Source organism: Lolium rigidum, chromosome 6 (genome assembly GCF_022539505.1).
Source record: "Lolium rigidum isolate FL_2022 chromosome 6, APGP_CSIRO_Lrig_0.1, whole genome shotgun sequence".
Classification (NCBI taxonomy): domain Eukaryota; kingdom Viridiplantae; phylum Streptophyta; class Magnoliopsida; order Poales; family Poaceae; genus Lolium; species Lolium rigidum.
Genome location: NC_061513.1, coordinates 190227078 through 190247828, shown reverse-complemented (window position 1 = coordinate 190247828; position 20751 = coordinate 190227078).

Genomic DNA, 20751 nt, shown 5'->3' with positions numbered 1-20751 from the left:
CAACATCAATCGACGCCCGAGAACTCAACAGTAAAATAGAGTGAAAGAGCAGTCTGAAATAAAAGGAAAAGTAGCATATGGTGTTGGAGGATCGATGCTACATCGTCATCAAAGAACTTGACAGGAAAGCAAAGCAATGGCTGCACGCCGGGGCAGCATTGCGTTGTGTGTTCTGTGTCACTAGACATGGAACGTGTTAGTGTACGTAATGTTGCAACTTGCAAGCGGGATGGGACAGGGATAGCCACCTCCCAGCTTATCTGGCCCACCGGGACTGAACGGGATAAGCGGCAGTTAGGGAAGCGGCACACGCAGGTCCTGCAGGACCCAAGTCCCAATTGATACGGTTGTCAACTACTCCGTAATTTATATGACGCATTCGGCTCCTGAAATGCCTTCTCTCCACTTGAATGGATTATCTTTTACTTTTTCAATCGGAATGTTAGAATTGTATTCGTATACGTATTTGTATACGTTGTAAACCGTACATTGTACGTTATATATATATATATATCAACGCGGATTTGCTAACCGCATGGCTAGCTATGCACCCCCTTAGAGCCATCAGATATAGTGGGCAGAAAAATGATGGGGTGTAGATTAGAATGGCTGGGAATGGAGTGAACATAACGGCAGTTAATATCACGTTTGTAGACGTTGGACTGTACAAGCGATGGTAGCTGTATCCGTAATGTGCACTGTAATACACATGGTATTTCCGAGAACAGATAGCTCATTCATATGAATAAAAAACTGTGCTACGTTTTTTACTGCAAGAGCAGTTTGCAGAATGGATTGTAATACAGTTGTAAGAAAGTTACGTGTTGATAACATGGCTTGTTTTGTTCTTTTTCAGTGGTTTCGTGAACACACGACTTTATCGCTGAGAACTAGATTAAACAAAAAAAAAGATACAGACTAAGGAGATTGCCAGGCTGTCGTTGCTCGATGTGAAGTTCTACATGAAGTAATCTTGTAGTTAGATCGTTGCTGGGAATAAAACTTTTTGGGAGCACGTACATCACAATAATGTCCACGAGATGAGAAAGTTCACGTCTAAACAACCACGTCATTGTCCACAAGATGAAGCAGTATAGTTGATTCACAGGGCAACGACATGTTTTATATCACAGGTCCACGGAAAATGCACCACCATACAGGAAACTAGCATGAACAGCTCCACCTCCGGCCGCCGCGACCAGCTCCACCTCTAGCCGCCATCTGCCACTCTGCTTGCCGTCGCAGGGGCCATCGTCCGCCGCTCTGGTCGCTGGGGGCGCTGCGACCCGCATGGCGCTCGTCGTCGCTGTAACAACGGAGGTGGACTGGATGTAGACAAGCACACAACATGGGATTATACATAGTTCCGGAAGGGATCTCTGGATTGTCCATTCTTGCTGACAAACATGGACATCTGGATGCAACAATGACTAAGATTTGTTCAAATCCAAAACATTCAAAAAACCTGATCCCTGCTAGGAAGAACTAGTACTAGAAAAAACGTGAAAGATATAGAATTTTGGTCGAGAGAAGGCATCGATTAGATGGCTATTAGTTGATAAAAACTGATTCTCCTTGCCAAAACTTCTGATGGTTGCTGATCCAGTAATGGATTCTGCAAAATGTTGTATTATAGGAGATTTGCAAACCCCTACCAGCCTTTGCAACTCTCTCGCTTTATCAATGTAGTAGCACTGCAAAAGGTAAATATAATGACGTGCTAAGTTTTGCAGTAAAAACAGTATGGAGGATAAGAAGCTTAACTAAATTACCTGATACCAGAAGCAGGCCACGGTTAGAGGAACAAAAACAACAAACACCTGCCATGCAACCTGCGACAGAACCCATCTGTTCATCAATGCTGGTGTCCACTTCACTTTTATCAGCTGAAGCCTAAGTAATTTAATTCTTGTGTGAGCATGGTCGAAAGACAATAAACTAAACTTACTAACAAATTTGAGTAAGTTCTGACATACTCTATTCAAGATGCGCCCACTCGGAGTGGAATCGAATAAAGACATCTCTGAATATTGACATATGCATCTTGTCGAGGAGTTGCTGTCTTGCTTAATTACAATCAGAAGATGACATCGAAGTCTACAAAATCAGAACGAACAGAGAGGTGGTCATCCAAAAGTTGCAATATGGAGAAATTTCAGTAAGGAGGAGGCATAGATGTTAACCTGAAATCCCACTCCCAGATTACAAAAATAGATAGAGCGGCATGCTTGATGAGCAACCCACAACCAAAAATATTACAAAAAAATACTCTATTTTGATCTAGATCAGAACATTCTTTTTGGATCTGTAAATACAACACGAGCCCTAAAAATGATCTATAGTAGAAAAAAGCCAGCCATTATCTAGAGAAAAAAAATAATGGAAATTGGGTCGTTCTTTTCATCAAGAGAAATCGCCAAAAAAAACACCCCATGCCGGCTGACGGAGAGGAGTATCCACAGCGGGATCGTCGGTCGCCCAACCTCCATCAGCGGAGAAAGTGGATGGGAGGATGGCGGCGAGCCGACGGTGCCGCCTGGTGGTCCATCCCGCCCGTTCGATCTGCGGGTTTCAGGCCCGCTCGTGGACTGCCAACGACGGCAGCAGACCCATGGCCGGACGAACGGGGCGGCGTGGCTTGCTCCGTGGAGGTGGGAGTCCGCCGTCGCTCGCGCCGTGGAGTGGGGGGGGGGGGGGCAAGCCGCCCCACTACCGGCACCTCCCCTGGACACCCCGCCGAATCCTCCGACGAGGACATCTCCCGCATCCCTACTCTGTTCATATCGTGGCTATGCTGGGATCATTCCTTCTAATGAGTAGGAAAGCATAGAACATGGATAGAGCTATTTACAAACGGAGATTTCGTTGGGGGCAGCAATTGATAGGGAATACGGTTTGGATACCAATGTAATATGATATGCCGTGCAATTGGTTTGGCGTATGTTTTATCTTATAGAAGAGCAACGCAATTTGCAAAAGGTTCGCGTTGAAAATGGCATACAATGATTTGGTATGACAACCTAAGAGATGATGCTCTCAATAAGACGGCGTGAATGTGTGCCGTTACAAATCTGTGCTCTCGGGAAAAGATTCCATGGTCTGTATAGCAGATCGGACGGCTCTAAGAGTATGCATAGCTAGCCATGCGGGTAGCCCACTATTTTGCATATGCATATATATATATATATATATATATATATATATATATATATATATATATATATATATAGAAACTCTATTAGATACCCTGGGTGTAGAATAAGTAATTCTGCACCCGGGTCGGATCGAACGTGCCCATTTATCCTGGCTCCACCGAACCTGATGGACCGATTACATCCCGCGTGACCGCGTCCGACATAATTTTATTTTTTTCTTTACATCGACGGTTCTATACTTTTGTGGTCGTGGTGCTAGGAGCTACCCACCGTTGTCAAATCCAGTGCCTGCGTGCGGTTGTTGGAATCGCCGGGTGGAGGAGTGGTGCGGCCGACGATCGACTGCTCTGCATTGTGGCCGGCGGCGAGCGGCGAGCGGCTTCAATCGGAGATTGCTGCCGGTAGTAAGCGGTTTCAGCTGGGGATTACGGCCGGCGGCGAGCGGCTTCAGCTGGGGATCGAGGCGAGCGGCGGGTGTCCTCGGCGGCCTGAATCGATTGGGGATCAGTTGCCGGACTCGGCGACGTGGTGAGCGGAAGGCTGCCAGGCGGGCGTCCCGTTCCTCGCCCAGCAGCTCGGTTGGCTGCCGCTCTCCCGCCGGTCGCCGTCCCGTTCATCACCCCCAGCTGGCCGTCTACTCCGCCCCAGCGACGGCTCGCTGTCTCCTCCGCCCGAGTGGGCTTCGACTTGAAGGTACGGTGTGGCGATTAATCTTTTCCTTCTTTCTATCGTGCAGCATTAGATTCCGTCCCCAATTGCAGAGGTGGATCCATTGATCGCCCCGGACTCCACCTGATTGCAACTCAGAACTTTCTGGCCCTGGCTCCAACAACGATGAGGAACAGGGGCATTGCAGCGCCTTAAATTTACTCTAGGAACTTAAAACTTGGGTTGCCTTTTTGCTGAATTTGTTTGGAGTGCAAAGAATTGAGGCCGAAAGTGGATGTTCAGTTCTAGTTCTTTTTAATTATCAATGCAAATTAGAGGCCGATTGGATTAGCTTGTGTGCGTTTACCTTCACAAAATGCAAGAAACGACAGCTGTACATTGTGCTCATCATGTGCATCATTGTCCATTTTCTTGGCGAAATAAAGAACAGGCTAACCTGGTAGTTTCTGGCTTTCTGCACAAGGTTAGAAGCTAATCATCTCATTTATTCAAGATCATAAGATTTTCAATTAATTGATTACTGTTTTAGTTGTACCTGTGCTCATTTGCATCTTCGTACATAGATTTTGATTGGCAATAAAGAATGGAATAACTTGGTGAATTAATGTTCTGAGGGAGCTGATCTATTACAGTCCTATTAGGTGAGCTCAAGTCTGAATCCAATAGTGTAGGTTCTGTTACTATTTTTCATTTGGAGTTTTGTGATCCAGTGATTATTCATATTACTCAAAACCTAATGTTTGTTTCGGAAATCCAAGTTCTGCATCAGATTTAGCTCAAGGTAAATTGTGTAGGTTCTGTTACTATTTTTTTGTTTAACCTGCCCTCAAACCAGGAGTAATTTTTATAACAAGAATTTTGACTGTTCACTCATGTTATTGCTTGTAGTCTTCCGGTACATAATCGAGATGGAAATGTGCTATTTTGGTGAGTAATCATGCGATTTCTAGCTAGCTAGATGAGAGTGTGGTATGTAAAGTTATCATTGAAAGGTCGAAGTTTTCTTCCTGCCGTTTCTTTTCATTCAACACTATTTTTCTCTACTCATTCCATTTTCATCTTTCTAATACAAGTATACAAATGATTCTATGCCAAATGAATTTATCTTCCAGCCATTATGAACCATATATTACGTTTCCGGCAACCTGTAGTGTTGTAATCATCTATGGCTGAAAATACAAAAAAGAAAGACAAAGCACTAAAGGATAGAAACCCTCCCTAATATATTCAGATGCGCAATCTTATAAAACACATGCTGCGAAAGCTTGTTTTACTTGTCGTAATTTTTCAGGCACGTGAAGCCATACCGTTATTCTTAGATGGTGTGACATTAGGCAGACATCCCACCATGCCATTAGTTCAGAATTTTTTCTTACATGCTTGTTTGGATAAAACTTACCAATCCATGAGGATTAGAATCTTATCAATTAATTGAATGCTGAATTTTTTTTCTTCGAGAAAACTGACATTGCGTTTCATTTCATTGCAAAGAAGAGTTGGTTACAGATGCTAGCCACCTAGGTGGCTTACAGATGCCAGAATTCAGTGTACATCCCAGTCTGTGGGTAGGATATCGCGAAGGCTAGCTCTGAAATAGCTAGCTCTCTCCCCGCAAAAGAAAAAGATGTAGCTAACTCCTGTATAAACCTGTATTTTAGATCTTCTGGAGTGCTAGATTATGTAACCTTTTTGAGTTGTTCCAGAAAAAATAATTACTCGCTAACTTAATATTTTAATATGGCTTGGTTTTATTCTATCGTTGATTCCAAGAAGCTTATGATTAGGTATACAGCTTTCCATGTAAAAATATTAGAAAATCTTGGCTCACCTTCTGCATGTCGCCACAGAATAACTTATGATCCTTCATGTAATAAGTTGTTGATTTTGTTTCATTCTTATCATACATACATCAGCCACTTATTACTGAAACAAAAAATCCTACTTGTGGGGTTTCAAATATCTACCGGAGCTTACAGATTGAGCATCTTTAACAAATTCTTGAAACAAACATATTTTATGTCGACTGCCACGAGACTTTTGATTCTATATGGAAGGTCCAAATCATCATTTTTTTTCATTTTGGCAGTAGGCCAATAACTACAAGCGAGACAATATTTCTGAAACTTAGACGATATTTATGTCCATTTGGGCTTCGACGCACGAGAAAATGGTAACTGAGGGCACATGTTGCCCCTGATGTTATTTCTGTTGTTTTTGTTGGAAGTAGGTATATGTAGAGATAAAGTACACTTGTCCAAACACCAATAAAGAAAGTGGTATTTGCGATGGACTGCCTCAACTAGTTCTTAGTTGGCTTCAACAATTTTAACGGCAGGCTTGGTTTCGGCAAGAGCGGCACGATCCAAGCTCATCATCAGGCATCTTCCTTTCCAGTTGCTGCTAATTACTTACTGATTGATATTTCAAGTTTTAGTTTATCTTTTGCTTATTGATTGTGTAAGCGATTTGACCTTGTCAGGCTGAAGCGGGAAGCATGGAGGCAGCACCGGCGGCTCGTCATACAACATGTTCTCGTCAGAGATGCAGTGCAGTGGTCGATACCGGAGGTCCTGTCACCACCGATGGCCTTAGGCACCCAATGGCAGAGGAGGATGGGGTCTTATGGCGACTCCAACAACAGCCTTTCTACCAGACATCAGTTCCCCGAACAATTTCCTCTGGCACCGCTTCGCTGCAGACTAGCTGGCTATTACAAAGTGCCGGAGAAAATTTTATTGATGGCCAGATGAATTTTTGTTTTAGAAAAACAATTGCGGAGGTAGGCAGGAGCTAGCTATGGGAGTAATCGGGGGAATTCTTACGATCCAGAAACTGATTCATTGTTGCAACGTCAAATTGTGTAAATGTGATTGCTATGTATTTTTGATACGTAAATTGTGTAAATGTGATTATGCAATTTATTCTTGCATAGCCCGTGGTATAAGTTTGTATTGCAAGTACGAAAGGTTACGCCAGATTTATCTCATGTGCTTATCCCACCGTTTTCAGATGCAAAAGCCTGTCACAATGTCACATGAACAAAAGCAGCGCGCGGGACTGATTCTGAACGCATGACGTAACATTACAACACATGCAGAATGGCCTTTGCGGGATGGGCGCACTAGTTTGGACGGAGCGTCGTAAAATTACAACACATGCAAAACGGGTCGGCTTGTGCACAGATGGGAAGCTGGTGCTGCGCGGCGGATGGCTCGGGTGCAGAATAATATTCTGCCCTCAGGGAGTCAAATAGCGCGTCTCTATATATATATATGTATGAAGAACCCTACCCGATGAGGCACATCAGGGTAAGCACGCATATCTTTTTCTCGTTGACTTTCATGGTATCAGAGCTATCGTCCTGACCTAGGTCGAGCTCGTCGCAAGTCTTCCGCCACCGCCGGCGGCGTTCTACGCGCCGCCGTCTCTCCAGGCTGTGATGGCCTCGTCATCCTCCGAGTCCGCGATCGCGACTCTTGCTGCTACGCTGTCGGGCGCCTCTCCGATCGCGAGCGTGGCGCCGCCTCCTGCTCCGCCCGTGACTTCCGCCCCGCAGCCTCCGCCCGTGTCTCCAGGTGCCGCCATGGTCGGGGCTCCTTCTACTGCAGAGTCCAAAACCAGTGCGACAGCACCGTCGCCAGTGATCCCACATGCGATCTACACCGATGTTGCTCTCCTCGCTGCTTCTCTTGGTCAAGGACCGAGGCAGGGACACAGGGTGCACTTCCCCGCCTATCCAGGGTATTACCCTAGCTACATGGGTACACGATGATGGCGCCAGGCGGCTATAATCTACCGCCCATGGCGCCGGGCAGCTATGCGCCCCCGCCCGTGGCGTCACCCTCTCTAGGGTTTGGCTCACCGGCGCCGACAACGGTGCTAGCTCTGCCCTACGGCTCTACTCCACCACCGCCGCATGGCCCTGCTGCACCATCCATGCCAGTGCCGCCGATGCATCATCAGCCGTTCCCATCACATGGTCTGCCACCGGTTGTCATCATTGCCTCGTCCATCACCATCAGACTGACGAGCGAAAATTATTTGTTCTGGCGTGCACAAGTCGGTCCTCTTCTTCGCAGCCACATGCTCATGGGATATGTTGATGGCTCTCTTCCGTGTCCTAGTCTTCATGTTGTTGTTTCTCATGCCAGTGCCATGCATCATGCACCTAACTTGGCTCATCAACATTGGACTCAGCAGGACCAGGCTATTCTCTTTGGGTTCGTCTCCTCGATGATTGAAGGCGTCCTAGGCATGATCATGTTCTCCGGTACCTCTCGCGAGGCTTGGGAGACCCTGAGTGGAGCTTTTGCCTCCACCTCCATTGCCCGGTTGACATAGGCATCCCAAATGGGCTTGCCAAAGATAGTACCCGGGGTTTACTGAAGGCCCATTATCCGAAGAATAAGAAGATTCGGGAGCCCAAGATGTATTAAGGAAAGTTAGAGTTGTAATAAGAAAGGTTATTTGTAATTTGGCGGGGTGAGTTAGAAACTGTCCCGGACTCTGTAACTTGTACGAAACGAAACCCTCGGCTCCACCTCCTATATAAAGGGGGAGTCGAGGGACGAAGAGATCATCGAATCATTGTCAGCAAACCCTAGTTTTCAGAATCGTCGAGTACCTTTCGGCTGAAACCTTCGAGATCTACTTGCCCTCTACTTCTAACTAAACCCTAGCCTACAATCCATAGGCATTGATAAGTTAATACCTTGTCAATTGGCGCCGACCGTGGGGATTAGAGGCGTAAGGATCTGATCTCGATGGCACGTTCAAGATCTTCGACATCGTCAACCGCAAGCAACGCAATGGATCGAGGTAAACAGATCGCTGCTGGTCCTGTCGATTTTGTTCCTCACCCACCCTCCCGTTTGGATGCATATGCGTATCTGGCGGAGCCCATGGAGATGACGTTCGGAAGGTTCCACTTTCGCATCGAGAAGGAAGGATCGTATCGCGTCGAAATTCCGATTTCGTCGGGATCGTCAGCGGTCGATTCCGATTTTTCAAGCTATACATCGTCAACCGAGTCAGGAGAAGAAGAAACTTCGGCACCACGCTACGTCGGCACCGAGCAAGAGATAAACTCGCCAAGATCTTCAACGACATGTCGTTTGAGTCATCCGCGGACTCATATATAAGCGATGGCTCAAGCGATGTCGATAGTTACGACTTCATCGACAAATCTATCACAGTGGGCAAGGTCTTCATCAATATCGACGATGATGTCACCAAACCCAACGTAGATCTGAGTACAAAATATCATCAGATTTATGCCATTGAGGATCAAGAGGAAACATCTGAGGCTTTCGACGATCTGGGAAATCCATACGTCGATCCCTCCAATCTGCGACAAGGGCTAGGCAACAAATACCTCGGGCCAGAGCCACGAGATAGAGTTCAACTTTCACAAGCAGCGTGGGACAGAGCCGCGAGAGCTATGAACGGTACAGAACCAATGGCTACCACAGCCACACCAGAGGAATTACAAGCATATCAATATAGGCTCGCACGAGCTGCCAGAGAAATAGAAAAACAGACAGCTGAGTTGAACGGGAGAAAGGAGGCAGCTTACGCATCCGGCGGAGAGAAGGGCAGATCTAAGTCGACAATCTAGAGTTTCGGGTGATAGCCATAGGGAGGCTCGGAACAGAGGAAGATCAAGGTTACAACACATACCCGAAGCAGAAAGAGAGCATTTAGTTCAAAACCTCGACATGTCCTTTATGTCGATAGATACAAGAGGAAACATTATCCCTAAGACACCAGAAGCTGGGTATATGGCGACACAAGCTTATATCCTCGCATCTAGGCCACCCCCAGGTGATCCAAGGGAAACATTATACAATATGGCGTTAGCGAGGGTTGGAGCTATGGGGACGGCGTTTGTATCAACGCCTCCCGAAGGAGCGGCAAGGCAAAATAGCCCAAGACCTGCAGTAGCAACGGCGGCAGCCCCTGAAGGACCAAGTGGAGCAAGAGACACAGGAGCACAAGCAAGGGTCGATAGAGCGAGGCAAAGCATAAGGGATCATCGGCAATCCCCGGAGCTTAACGACGAGGATATGTGCGGCCTACCATGCTTCACGAGGAGAGTCCGAAAAACTCGAGTCCCCTCCGGATTCAAGTTACCCGATCATTTCAAAAAATTCGACGGCCTGCAAGATCCAGAGGATTGGTTAGTCGATTACCTCGAGACAGTGAAGTTAACTGGAGGGACTAGGGCAACAGCCATGCAAAGGATATAGAAACTTACTCCAGGATCTATCCCCAACCCGACGAATTTCAATATAGTTCCTCGCCAAAAGAAAAGCCTCGCCTTGGTATAAAAATACCTCGTGAGCCAATAAAAATACAAAATAGTACTCAGCAAAGAAGCTCGGGGGCTGATATTCGCCAAAACTACATATTGAATAAATGCTTTGGTTCAAAACCTCGCATTATACAAATACAGTGAATAGCCACCGAAAACACTCGGGGGCTAGACAAATATAGAAATATGATGTTTTCTTCACAATATAATCACAATCAGGATTCACAAGAAAGAATTATCTACCAAAGGAAAATAATTAGTCATGATTCAATATATCATCAAGGGTAATTCTGTTTTCTTCGGGAGCGATGCCAAGAAAATCAGCATAATGACCATCTGCAAAAAAGTCGGCATCCATCCGATGAAGGTCTTCAATCATTTCTTCAGCTATAGGGGAAACCTTCGTGTTAATACGATCAACACCAACTCTTCGACGCCGTACCTTCTCGTGAACTTTTGCAACAACTTGGGTCAGGTCAAGCTTTGAGTGGCAGATCTGAAGCATGATAAGGGCAAATCTGGCGCCAGCTACCAGTTGAGCTCTGACAAAGTCATGGATCCTGTGGGCATCCTTAAATTTCTCCATTAACTCGGGAAGAGTTTTTGGTTGAACGTTCCGAGGAAACATGGAGTTATAAACCATAGACAGGGTCTTGGTACAGAAGTTAAGGAAGTCGCGAGTTTGAGAGGTGCGATCCTGAAATCTGACAATCTGGCGGGTTCGCTCCGGGGTAGCCCAAAACAGAGAACCATGATCAAGGGAAAGGTTAACAAGGAGGTTTGTCCTAGTATTTACCCTCTCTTCTTCGGCAACGAGCATCGGAAAAGGAACCTATTAAAACAAAGGAGAAGAAAACCTTAAGAGAAGTAGCACGAAGACGGAAGATATTGAGGATGAAATAAGCATACCCGACATATCCGCACTGGCTTCATTCATTAACTCGAGCATGAAATTTTCTCGAGTAGTCACCTTTTTAGCTTCGGAAGTAGCAATTTCCCTAGCAGCCACGGCCTCGCGAGCTTGCTGAAGTGCAATTTCTTCGGCTTCAGATGACTTACGAGACCTTTCCATCATCACAAGTGTTTGCTTCTTCGCACACTGAAGTTGCTGCCGAAGTTCATCCAATTCTTGCGACAAGGAATCTTCGACAGGTGAAACATCAACAGGAGCTCTCTTTGAGCAAGAAGAAGGCGAAATATTGGAAGGACCAGGAGCTGGCGTATAATTGTCAAAAATTAACCGGAAAAAAGAAATATTTCGACATCAATCATTGAGCAAAGATAGATTTCCATTCATTTCCATAATATATACATGTCTATTACAAAAGAAGGACCTTCTAGAGACCTACTGAAGCAGTTATCGCCAAGAACACTACGGCGACAATACCAAAAGAAAGAGATACGCTAAAAGAAAAAGCAAAGAGGCATTCAACTAGACCTCCGGCCTTGATGAGCTAGGAGTTGAAGACGGTTTGATCCCGAGATAGGCCAGGATTTTCTTCGTATTGGGCTTAGCTGCCTTGATTAACGACTTCCACCTTGACTGTTCTATCTGATCAGTGTCGCCAACTTTCGCCCAGTCGATAGTTTGCTGGCTATCAGCAACCAAGGCAACAGTGTTTTCAACGGCAACCTTCATATTCTCATGACGCACCTTTAGACCAAGATCTTCTGGTGGATTAAAGCACTTGGCCAGATTAAGGAAAGTTGCGGGTTCCTCTTTCTTCGGGAAGAAATAAGGAAAGAGCCGCGACAGCCCTGCTTTAGCTTGATCAATGCCTTCACGTGCCTCTGACCCATGAAATTCAAGGAATGAAAGGGCATCAAGAAGTGGATCATTGTCGGGATCTTCCAGTTCAAACTCTTGAGCTGTTCTAGCTGGCAAGGAAGAAATTATTTGAGCAACAAACGAGTGCAGAGAAGAAAACACAAAGGATACGAAGTGGTTCAGATACTTACTGACAAAGCGGCGACTTTGCGTCCTTATACGCTTAAGGATCGCCTCCTCGCGAGCAGATTGGGCAGCTATGTGATCGCTCAGCGAAGTCTCGGCAGCGTGAAGTCTCTTTCTAAGATCTTCGACACCAGCAGCGTCAGCCTTGGCTTTGTCAGCCTCTGCTTTAGCTTGAACAACGTCTAACTCGGCCTTCTTACGAGCCTCTTCACTTTGCTCTAATTTTTGAGCAAGTGCGTTGGCACGCTCGTTGATAGCCGACAGTTTTTCTGCCAAGAAAGATTAAACATTTCGTTAAAATATCGACAAGAAAGGAGCAACAGAGTAATGGTAAAAAAAATATATGCAGCAAGGCATCACCTTCAGTTTTGTTGGCATATTCACGATAGCCAATGAATTGAGCACCGATGCGAATAAGCTCTTTGATCATGGGCTGTTAAGAAAAGAAAGGGACAAAGAAAGAAAATATCGGTATGAGGAAAATATAATGGCAAATAGAAAAGCAAACAGAGAAAGCACAGACAGTGACAAGAGTATTGAGAACTTACATCATCCAAGAGAGGGTTAGAAGAGCTACTCAATTGGAGACTCGACTCCGGAACTGCCTCAGTCCTTGCCCTTTTTGGTGAAGGGACAAGGGGGCTCGAAGGAGGAGTAGACGCGCCGACGTTTTGTTGAGGAGGCGACGATTCTTCTCCTTCAACTGGCGGCTCCGAAATAGCTAGAGTATGTGACGTACTCGTTCGAGCAGCCACATCCACAGTTGGTGTTTCCTCGTCATCATCACTGTCGAAAAAGGGTGGCAGCATAAAAGCAAGGCAAAATTATTCGAATAGAAAAATAAAAAGAGACAGGGAACTTACGAACTGATGAGACTCTCGAGATATGGGTCATAAGCTGCCTTTCGTGGTGAAGGAGCAGCTTCTTCGGGTTGAGAGGTCCCGGAATCTTCGACATCATTCCTTTTCCTTTTGTTCTTTGGAGAAACGAGCAGGAGGAGGAGATTGTGCCGATGTAGTACCTTCGGAGGCAGCGTCCTTTTCAATAGATCCCGCAGATTTTCGAGAATCTGCGGGTTCATTCACAAAAGAGGGGGCCTCCTGGTTGTCATCGGCAATAACGGCCCTTTCCTCGACATCTCCACCCTCAGGAAGAGGAGGAAGGGAAGTCATAGTAGGATGGTTCTGCAGAAAAATAAAGACAAAAGAAAAATTAGAGAGATATCAATACAATGAGATGCAGGGAAAGTTCGGAACAAGATAAAAATCGAGAAGATAAAATACCTCGGGGAGAGGATTGGTGGAGCTGTATGGTTCCACGCGGCACGAGGAGGGAATAGGATCCCTCTTGCTCAGCGAGGAAATTCTTCGGATCAGTTTCTCCAAGTCCTTCACAGAAAGATCATTGGAGAGCCTATTGGCGTCATTTTCACCAGCATACGTCCAAAGGGGATTTTTGCGGGCCTGAAGAGGCTGCACTCTAATCCTAAGAAAGTAGGCAGTGATTTGAACACCAGACAGCTCTTTGCCTCGAGTATTTTGAAGCTGATGTATGCGAGACATAAGTGCTTCTGTCGCCTTTTTCTCTTCCTCGGAAACTTCAGCATCCCAGGAGCGGCGGCGTTGAATTTTGGCACTTCCGTCGAAAGGAATTATGTTGTGTTCGACAGAATTGGCACTTTCTTCGTGTATGTAGAGCCACCTTTTGCGCCATCCTTGGACAGAATCAGGAAATTTGACGTCGAAGTAATCAACGTCGGTTCGAACACAGATAACAACGCCGCCTATGTTATAGGTGGCGTTGTGGGAGCCATTACGGCGGAGGCGAGAAAATGCGTTTCCACAAAACCCGGTTAGGAGGGATTCCAAGAAAGCATTCGCACGGCGTGATAAAGATAGAAATATGGAGGATGGAATTGGGGGTCAACCGGGTGCAGCTGAATCCCGTAAACAAAAAGAAGGCCGCGGAGGAAATCGTGAATTGGGGCAGAAAGGCCGCGGATAAGGTGATCAACGAAACTAACCCGGTACTCCATTGGAGGGTTGGGGTAGCTTTCTTCGCTGGGAAAGCGGATGGCGTCCTCTTTCTTCATCAGGCCAAGCCTCTTCAGCAGGTTGACGTCTTGGTTGGAGATCTTAGATCTCTCCCACTCAAGGTCTTCAGCGGCCATCTTGGACTCTGGAGTACTGTGGCGAGTGAGTCGCGTGCGCGGTGGCATCAATGGCGCTGGAAAAGCAATGCTCGTGCGTGTGGAAGATCAAAGAGAATTGGGCGCAGGGGAAGCTTTTGCAAAGAGGAACAGATGTGCGGCGCGAGCGAAGGAGCGAACCGAGGTTGAAGAAAGGTTTATATAGGAATCGGGCGAAGCAATGCACCGTTGGATGAAGAAATCGTGTGGTGAAAGATCAAAGGATAAAAAGGTATTTTTACCGAGATGGAATAGAACAGGCGTTACCGTACGTGCGCCGGAAAAGCGGAGGACGTGTGTCCACCACTTGCACGACGTGTCAACGAGGTGGAAATAGTGGACCCACAAAGCAGAAAAATCTCGGTTATTACTGGAGATGAAGTGAATTTGACTAAGGAAAGCGTGTCGACAAGAAAAATAAAAGAAGATTGGCGACAGAAGAAGTTATTTGAATACTTCGAGAGCCTTTGGTCAAATACAAGTTTTTGCCCAAATGCTCGGGGGCTACTTCGATAAAAGTAAAAATTTCGAGTATGGAAATATAGAAATTGTGGGAGCCTACAACCAAGCACAAGTTCTTGGCTGTAGCCTCGGGGGTACTCCCATCGGGAGCGCTGTTCGCGCACCCGAGAGATGAAAAGAGGATCATATCGGGAAATAATGACAATATAGCGACAAGGTGGACTAAAATGTTGAGCCTACAACCAAGCACAAGTTCTTGGCTGTAGCCTCGGGGGCTACTCCCATCGGGAACGCTGTTCGCGTGCCCGATGAAATTAAAAAAGAAAAAAGATAGAAAAACAAGAGAGTATATTTCGAGTTATAATTAACTCTACATATACTCCCATCGGGAGAGCAATATAAGTCATATTTGACTCGATAAAATGTGCTATTCCAACAGCCGGAAAAGCACTCGACAATATAAGCCAAAGTTGCGATCAATTTCTGAATGCCGCAAATTTGCGAAGGTAAGACCCCAGATCTGTTCTGCTGGGCATGGCATCGCCAAAGACTGCGCTCTGCTACTTTTATCCGTATCAACAGATACGAAGAAAAATCCTAACGGACGCGTTAGGTACCCGATAAATTTGACTGGGACTCGACAGAATGGTAAGACCTTAAGCGGCACCCGTCGAAGTTTACACCAGTATCCCGAGATCATGTCCAGGGACGTGATCTTGAAGTAGGTTTTTGCGGATTGCCACTAGAGCAGTTAACTAGTACCTGATCCGTCAGATGAACTAGCCCCAACTACCATTATCCCTGCACAATATAGAATTTTATATGAAGGAATATAAAAGGTTAAAGCTCTCGAATAAAAATAAACAGTGGAGATTTTCCCTGACTCTACGATTCAAGCAAAATCTCGGGGGCTACTGACATAGGCATCCCAAATGGGCTTGCCAAAGATAGTACCCGGGGTTTACTGAAGGCCCATTATCCGAAGAATAAGAAGATTCGGGAGCCCAAGATGTATTAAGGAAAGTTAGAGTTGTAATAAGAAAGGTTATTTGTAATTTGGCGGGGTGAGTTAGAAACTGTCCCGGACTCTGTAACTTGTACGAAACGAAACCCTCGGCTCCACCTCCTATGTAAAGGGGGAGTCGAGGGACGAAGAGATCATCGAATCATTGTCAGCAAACCCTAGTTTTCAGAATCGTCGAGTACCTTTCGGCTGAAACCTTCGAGATCTACTTGCCCTCTACTTCTAACTAAACCCTAGCCTACAATCCATAGGCATTGATAAGTTAATACCTTGTCACCGGTCCTCTGCGATCCGACAGGAGATGGCTGAATTGAAGAAAGGAAACAAGACCGTCAATACTTATTTTCATCGGATGAAGGCCCTCTCAGATTCCCTCACCAGCATTGGCGAGCTCTTGCGCGATGTGGAGTTTGTCTCATACATACTTGCTAGACTTGATGAGGAGTATGATGGCCTGTACCAAGTGGTTACGAATCGTACCACTCCTATACAAATTCGTGACTTGTTCTCGTAACTTCAGGCTACAGAACAACGCAAATTGGCTCAACGTTGCTCAAGTGGCTCCTCGCATTATCCTGCTGCACACATTGCTGCACCTCCTGCACCTGCAGCTGCCTATGGGGCCGGCCGTGGTGGAGCCCGTCCCTCAACACCATCCGCCAATACCACACATGCAGCCACCACGCCCAAGCAGAATGGTGGGCATGCTCCTATTGTGTGTCAGCTGTGTGGGACTCCGCGCCATGTGGCCTCTCGGTGTTACAAGAAGTTCAACCGTGATTTTCTTGGCCTTGGCAACAATGGGAGTGTAATAGAGAAACAACTTGCTATGGCGATGTCTGCCTCTCATGGCTCTCAGGGTGCTTCTCAGTCCGTAGACCCGGCGTGGTATGCGGACTCCGGTGCCACTCATCACATTACTAGTGAGCTGGACAAGCTTACTTCGCGTGAGCCCTACCACGACAATGATTAGGTCCATACAGCTAATGGAACAGGTATGCACATTCATAATGTTGGTCAAGCTATTTTATCCACTCCATCTTCTAGATCTCTAGCTCTAAATAATGTCCTTCATGTTCCTAAAGCCACTCAAAATTTGCTATCCATGAGTAAGCTTCCCCATGATAATAATGTGTTCATTGAACTTCATCCTCATGATCTTTTTGTAAAGGACCTGGACACGAGAGCACCCATCCTTAGAGGTCGTTGCAGTGGAGGTCTTTATGAGATTAAAGCACCTGTCATCAAGCAAGCCCTTTCCAGTGTCAAGGTGTCGCGTGATATGTGGCATCATCGTCTAGGACATCCAGCATTACAAGTCGTTCAACATGTTCTTCGTAGTCATGAGTTACCATCTACACATGAGTCCAATAAAATTGAGTTTGTTTGTGATGTTTGTTAGCAAGGGAAGAGCCATCAGTTGCCCTTTTCCTTGTCTACTCGTGTAACACAGTTTCCATTAGAGATTATTTATTCTGATGTTTGGGGTCCTGCCCAAACCTCTGTTAGTGGACATCGTTTTTATATGAGTTTTGTTGATGCTTATAGTCGTTTCACTTGGCTCTATTTACTAACATAAATCTGATGTATATGATGTGTTTCTCCAGTTCCAAAAACATGTTGAACATCTTCTAAATCGTAAAATTATTCATGTACAAACTGATTGGGGTGGGGAGTATGAGAAACTTCATCCCTTCTTTCATAACTTGGGTGTCTCACATCGTGTGTCTTGTCCTCACACACACCAACAAAATGGCACTGTCGAGCGTAAGCACCGTCACATTGTTGAAACCGGTCTTACTTTACTAGCACATGCATCGGTTCCCTTGTGTTATTGGAATGATGCTTTCTCTACATCTTGTTTTCTCATTAACAGGTTTCCTAGTCGCACCATTGCGATGAAAACACCTCTTCAGATACTTCTTGATGAAACACCTGACTATACCTTTTTTAAGGTGTTTGGGTGCGCCTGTTGGCCACACCTTCGATCCTATAACAATCATAAACTTGATTTCTGTTCGAAGAAGTGTGTGTTTCTGGGCTACAACTCTCTTCATAAGGGATACAAATGTCTTCATGTTCCGTCTAATCGTGTCTACATCTCTAGGAACGTTATTTTTTATGAGAACGTTTTTCCCTTTGCCAACATGCCCAACTCTCATGATATACCCCCTGTGTCGGAGTCTTCTTTACTTTTAGCTGACCGGTTTATGGATGTTACATATGCCTTGCCCTTTCTCGCTGACCATGGTGCAATTGTCGGACGCGGGATCGGCTCGACGTTTTTTACTCCAACACCATCGGGGGCTCACGTCGATCATGGTCTGCATGGGAACGCATCGGACTGCGTGCATCCATGCACAACTGATCCTCCCACCGAGCTTGGCTCTGCCTTGGGCTCCGTGCCAGCTGAGCCGGGAGTCTCCACCGAGCCTGGTTGCTCCCCCTCCTCGGGCTTTGTGCTAGCCGGCTCCATCTCCGCCTCGGGCTTCCGCCCTGTCCCGCCAGTGGCAGCAGCAGCTCCACCTGAGCAGCATCATGGATCGTTGTGTGCCCAGCAACAACCACAGCAGCGCACGCGTGCGCCTGAGCAGCAGCATGGCCTACTGCATGGACAATAGCAGCCACAACAGCATCCTGCCTCGTGAGACGACCCTGCATGCGATCCTGCCTCGTGAGACGACCCTGCATGTGATCCTGCCTCGGATCCTTCTTCTGCAGCTCCTGGTCGGACCTCCGAGCATGTGCCGGCCGAATCTTCTGCACCTGGTACAGCTTGCTCCGATGCAGATTCTGCTTCTACCTCCACAGATACAACAACGCCAGTGGTCACATCACCGCCTCCTGCTCCGTCGGCTGGACCTATGACACGTCGGCGACATGGTATGCATCAGCCTAAAAAGCGCACTGATGGCGCAGTTGCTTGGACTTGTGTACTTGCAGCTCATTCAGCACTGAAGCACACTCATGAGCCTCGTGACTACAAAGAAGCTCTTCGCACTTCTCACTGACGTGATGCTATGGATACTAAGTTTTATGCTCTTCAAGCAAATCAGACTTGGCGCTTGGTTCCTCCTGTTTCTGGTGCAAATTTAATTGATTCTCGCTGGGTGTTCAAGGTGAAACTTCATGCAGATGGTTCCATTGAGAGGTATAAGGCACGTCTTGTTGCAAAAGGGTACAAACAACGTTATGGTCTGGACCATGATGAGACTTTTAGTCATGTGGTCAAGCCAGCTACTATTCGTCTGTTGTTATCCATGGATCTCTCTCACATATGGCACCTTCGTCAGCTTGATATTCAGAATGCTTTTCCTAATGGTTATCCGAATGAGGAGGTATATATGCGCCAACCGCCTGGTTTTGTTGATCCTGACAAGCCTTATCATTACTGCAAGCTCATTAGGTCACTATATGGACTGAAGCAAGCTCCCTGTGCATGGCATGCTCGTCTCAGCTCTGTGCTTGGGTCATTGGGATTCTCTCCTTCTGTGACTGATACATCGTTGTTTGTTCTTCAGTGTTCTGGTATTACAGTCTATCTGCTGATTTATTTTGATGATATCATTGTTCTCAGTTCTAGAACTGCTGCTATTCCTAAGTTGATCAGTCAGCTTCACTCTGAGTTATCTATCAAGGACCTTGGGATCCTGCATTATTTTCTGGGGATTGAGGTGTCCTCACCCTCGTCAAGGCCAAGATTGCGTGAGGGAGAGAGTGAGGAAAATATTGAGGAAGTTCGGGAGGTGTAGGAGCTGATCAAATCGTCCTCCCAGCCGAGAGTTCATCACCATTGCTGCGACGGGCGTGCCCACGACTGGGACTCGATCTGATGGCCCTGCCATGGTAGTAGGCATGGGAGTTGAGACTCGCGCTTGGCACGCTAACACCGCAGGGGCTGCCGGCCCACACGCCAGACCAAGTGCTACGGCTCCACCTCCACCTCCGCCGCATACCGCGGCAGAAGCCGTTGCTCAGGTCGGAGGAGGCGCTTCCGAGCACGAGGTCCCTCCACCTGACCATGCAGGAGGCGTCGACAATGATTATCAACTTCCCGCTGGCGCAGGAGACGCCGCCAACCCTGATGCCCTGGCCGGTGGCGTAGGAGGTGCCGCCGGTGGGGGCGTCCCGTCTGGAGATGTACCTTCTGGGGCAGCGGGGGGAGGTCCCATGTCGGGGTCCCGGATCCCTCCAGGGGTCGGCAGGACGCACCTAGTGTCGGCCGCTCTTCCCAGCCCCACCGTTCAGGGAAAGGTACCTTGAGGCCTTGGCTACCGCCCGTGCCATGACGGAGTTCCTGCCGCCGCCGGGGACTCCAGAGTATGAGGCATGGAGGTATGAGCTACACGCTCACTTAGAGTTCGCTAGACTTCACCAAGACTCGGATTGCGCCCGCTCCCAGACGCAACAAGCACCTAGGCGTGGGGCTGAGCGCACTCCGACCATTGTTTCTGGGCGCATACCAGACCCCGCTCCTCAGCCTCGCCCCGAGGCGGTGCTGAAGAGCTAGGGGCTGCCTGGCCTAGAAGAGAAGGTCGGGGTGAGCGCCCAGCCGTGGGGCCCTTGGGGGCTGGAGCCCCAAGACCCGCGGATCTGGACCGCGCATCAGTCGAGTCATGCCGACCCCTCGCGTCGACGCGTGAAAGGCCACCACGACAACTCTACCGTGGCCAACGAAGCTCTCATCCGAGAGTACCTTCAGCAGCTGTGCCCGCAAGTCACATGGGTAGCTGAGACTAACACGGAAGGCACAGCTGAGGCGGGAGCTGCTGCTCCTGAGTACGGGGGCGGATGCCTCGCCTACACTCATGCCCTCCGGTAGGTGGCCTGGCCATCCAAGTTCCGGCCCCTCGTTCCCGTCAAGTTCAAAGGTAACACCAACCCCAAGGAGTTCCTAGCCTCTGCTCCCCAAGAAAGCAAGAGGACAATAGGAGAAGAGAGTGGCAGGAAGTGGGTGGATGCGCCTCTGCTGCTGCCCAAGCCTCA